Source organism: Pteropus vampyrus, unplaced genomic scaffold, assembly GCF_000151845.1.
Source record: "Pteropus vampyrus isolate Shadow unplaced genomic scaffold, Pvam_2.0 Scaffold241, whole genome shotgun sequence".
NCBI classification, from domain to species: domain Eukaryota; kingdom Metazoa; phylum Chordata; class Mammalia; order Chiroptera; family Pteropodidae; genus Pteropus; species Pteropus vampyrus.
In genome coordinates this window covers 790766-795489 of record NW_011889022.1, presented here as the reverse complement: position 1 = coordinate 795489, position 4724 = coordinate 790766, and positions in this window count along the sequence as shown.

Genomic DNA, 4724 nt, shown 5'->3' with positions numbered 1-4724 from the left:
GGGTATCGGATGAGCTTCCCCAGAGTTGTTTGTGAATAACATGAATACCTACTGCTTGAGGGTGTTTGTGGGACGTGAGAACAGCCTTTCTTACTAATGCCACCACCAGCTTTCCTAATTAAGATGCTGGCGCTCGATGTCGTGGGTGCTTTGAAGGAGACAGAATGGAGATGGAGCCTGCTGATGCTGGTCTTCAGAGGAGGTGCCCTGGTTACCATGCCCGTGGACGAGACCTATACCCGTCGGAATCACGGGCTGCAGCTAAAGGGTGCTGGTGAGATCAGTAACTTCTGCTGTTGCTGGGAACAGAGCCCCTGCTTGACAACTCTGGTCTGGAGACGCAAGGAGAACAGGAAAGCCCTCCACGTCACAAGGGCTTCCTGCAAGGGGGACAATTTCCAGCTTGGAGAAGACAAAACGACACTCATCGATCGGTCAGAGACTATTGAGAGTAGGCAAAGAAGCGTGGATTTGGGCGATTCAAGAACTTTAGACTTTTTTCGATAACCTTGTTGAGTTTTTGTCCCTCCATAACCAAAGAAAGGGAAAAAAATAAAGAATTTCACTGAAGCAAATTTAAAACAAACACAAAACTACAAGAGGAAAAGAAAAACGATCTGTAATCATACCACCTGGAGATAATTAGTCACTTGACATCTTTCTACGCATAAATAAATATACACTTTTTATGTATTTGAGATCGTATTATACGGACTATTTTTAAACTTAATTTTTACTTAATATTTTTTCATGGAAGACATTTCCCTGCAACATGATGTTTGATGACTTCACGGTAGTCTGTCTTTGGGCTGCCTGATTTATTTTACCAATCCCTATTATTGAATAATTATGTTTCTAGTTTTTCCTATTACAAACAATGAGATGAATCATCTTATACACACATGGTTGTATGTGTGTCCAGTTATTTCTTCAGGATAAATTCCTGCGAAGTTATTACCTGGATACATACATACTTAAAAACAAAAATTTCTTTGTAACGTTTAGTCGATTGCTCGCCAGAAAGTTTGCATAAATTCGATATCAGTGATGGTACCTAGCTAACGATGACTGAGGTTATTCGACGCTGGCTGTGTGCCGGGTATGGGCTAGTGCTTTACTAGACCTAGTGTGATTTTCAGGTCCTCCTTCGGCCCAAGCAAGTGAGACCAAGCTTCTCGTCCCAACCTGTAGTCCACTGCTCTCACAGAGACTGGAAACCGAAATCCTGGTGCCGATGGCCCCTCCTTCAGCCAACAGTGTTCACACGTCAGCCACGCAGGCACCTTTTCTTCACCCTTATCCTCCGGACGCTCTGTCCGTCCTTGCCCTGCCTGCCACCCACTGCTGCCCGCCTCCCCTCCCTCTGCCGGGACCCTCCCCACAGACCCCCCCGCCCCCCCGCTTCCCTGATGCTGCTCCCCTCCCACCGTGGAGGAATCCGCTCTTCATACAGGATGCGGCGTCAGTTGCCACCTGCTCCAGGAGTGGCTATTCCCATGCTGGCCCCCCACCTCAAGGCCGCGTGCTGTTTTTGCTGGGAGAAACAGCTGCAGGTGGTTGTCTGCAGGAGGCAGAAATCAGCCGTGAGGGGAGCAGAGGCAAAGGTCTGCTGATTTTTGTTATTATCTCTGTAGTTTTATTTATCTTTTAAAATGATGTGCATGTAAAATAGCTCTTACTTTGATAAAAATTGAAATTTAATTTTAAAAGAGAAGAAAAAAACAGGTGTAGAAAGTATCCATAACTTGCCCCAATGACATAATAAAACGTCATCTCATCGTTTTGCATTTTTTTTTGTATTACTGCTGAATTTGACTTTTTTCCCCTCATCTGTTTAAAGGCTGTTGGTATTTCGTAATTTGTAAATTGTGTCGTTTTCAGTTGCTATGCCCTTTTCATTTTGGATTACTTATCTTTTGACTAATCTGTATACATTCTTTAGTTATAATGCACTTTGAGTCTATCATATATCTTGTAGATGGTTTCTTCAGTTTATTTTCTTATAGTTTTGTTCATGCTATTTTTCAGATATACAAAAGTTTTACGTTTTTAAATACTCAGAAATTTCAGTCATTTTTCTTTATGGCTTCCGCTTTGAAAAATCTTTTCCTATTCAGTAACTCCCATTTGTGTTTATATAGACAGTGATACATACATTTATATATGCAGTTGTTCACGTGATGCTTTGTATTTTTGTAAGGTTGTTTTTCACTCTCAACTTTAGTGATTTCTGTCTTCTCTCTTTTTCCTCCTGCCCAGTCAGCTAAAGATTTGTTACTCAAGTTTGCCTTTTCAAAAAAACAACTTTTGTAAATTGATTTTTGTTTTCGTGTTCTATTTCGTTATGTCTGCTCTAATATTTACTGTTTCCTTCCTTCTTGCTTTGTCTTTACTTTGCTTTTCTTTTTTCTAGTTTCTTAAAGTGGAAGGTACTCTTTTTTAATACAGGTGTTTACGGTTATAAATTTCCCTCTAAGTACCACTTTACCTGCATCCCATGTGTTGTAGTGTGTTGCGTCTTCATTTCCATTCACCTCAAAGTGTTTTCTAATTTCTCTTGTGACGTCTTTGACCCATGGATTGCTTACTTGAGAGTGAGTTGTTTAATTTCTTCCCATACCATCTGCTATTGATTTCTAGTTTAATTCCATTCTGGTCAGAGAGCAGACGTTATATAATTTGTTTTTAATTTACTGGGTCTTGTTTTATGGCCTAGCACACAGTCTATCCAGGAGATGTGCTCTAGAGAAGAATGTGTACCCCGGTTTTGTTGGGCATGGTGTTCTGGGGATGGCCATTAGGTCCAGTGAGCTTACACTTCGTTCGACTTTTCTATTTCCTTGGAGACCTCTGTCCGTTATTCTATGCGGTATTGTAAATGGATCTGCAATGGGTTTTGGCTTATTATTTTTTTATGCCTCTTCAAGGTAACTTGAGCTTTCCATGTTTTCCTACAAAACTATTTACTTAATGCAAAATTTCAAATGTATCGTATAACGCATACTTATAAATCTTAAACATTTCTTCTGTATTTATGGCTATATTCTCTTTCTCATGCTTCATGTTTTATATTTATTCATTTCGTTTTCGATTATGTAGTAGATTATTTACTTTCTTATATTTTGACAAAATAAATAACTGTATTTTTACTATTTGCTTTCCAATTAATAATCCCTGTTTTATTTTGATTAATTCCTTCTTCTTACTTTCCCTGGGGTTGTCCTATTGTTCTTTTGCTAACCTTTTGAATAAACACTTAATGTACTAAACCAAAACTGAAAATCAATCCTCAGAGACTGCTGGAGTAATAGCACACAAGCGCTCTGTGACAAACGCCATGGCAGTGAATCGAGGCGAGGCTTGGGCGCATCAGTCATTGGGTAAGCTGGTCATTAGGTTAATTGACGATGCAGTACACACATTCATTTTTCGCAACCTGGCATCCTGGCTTTTGGAAAGTTGGTTTGCTTCGCTCAGGAAATGAAGTGACAGGTAAGGGGGAGTTGGAAATGAGACAGAAAAGCATGTGGAGGGCACATCTTAGCACGGCCCATTAATGATGGGCGGGCTTCCCATTTCTGACCTGCACAGGTGTCCCCACTATGGAGACAGACGTCTCAGGCTGGTTCGGCCAGCTGCGAGCACCAAGTGAATCACATAGCCGACTCTCCCCTGATTCCACACTCACCTGGTGTGCTTCTGATTATAAATGAGGGTCCCCGGTGGTCTTCCTTCAGAGAGAGAATTGGGAAGCCAAGCGTCAGGGTGCCTAGTCAGCTGGGTGGGTATAAATCTAAATGTGCATTAATATGGACATTCTTGTCTTCGCATCTGGATTTTACGAGCCTCGGAAATGGGGCTCAACGCCTCTGAGTCTGATCGTCCCCGGATCCCGGTAAGATGGATTTGTCGCAGCAACTGTGGGTGACGGCTGGACCCAGGTCTGTCCTGAACTCGTCCAGTTGGCTCTGCACCTTTGTTTTACATTTCTGTAATCTGTAAACACACAGTCAAGGAAGACTCTACAGTTAAAGAGCAGACTTCAAATACCTGTAGACAAGAGAGAATAAGATTTTTATTGTATATTTTATATAAAATTCCTGAAGCGATAATCCGTGTATTTAAGCCATGTCAGCCTGGCATCTAAGACAGGGTCACGTTAACAGAAATACTCAGGATTTCCTGGGATTTTGCTCCGACCTACTACTGTGGGCTTCGATTCTACTCAGCCCCTCCACCCCGCCCTGAGAACCCAGAGCCCCAGTATCGTCCAGGGGAGTTCCCGAGGAGTTCCTGTGTGCCGATGAGGAGGTCCCGTCAGCCATCCCTGCCATCGTCCCGCCATTCAACCAGGCACTTCCCCTGGCGCCCACGGCCAGGGCCGGCCCTGGAAGGCAGCCTGCTGCTGCCCGGCCAGGCGCGCTGCTTCTCCTCACTGCTCCTCCAGCTGTGCAAACTCTCCTGGTCCTCCAGGTCCCAAAGGCCCCACCTCGACACATCTGCACCAAGGATGGGCGGGGAGCATCTCTCTTCACCTTTGCATCATGGTGGGCCCAGGACCCAGCAGTGCTGCCTCGTGCTTCGGAAGAGCTGCCACCACAGTCCTCAGAGACCCGGCGAAGCCCCTTCCTGGCCCAGCTGGAAGGGGGCGTGGCCGCCGCTGTGCACAGCTCAAGACGCCACGGGGAGCCACCGACCTGTGAAGACCGTGCCATCGGCCAAGG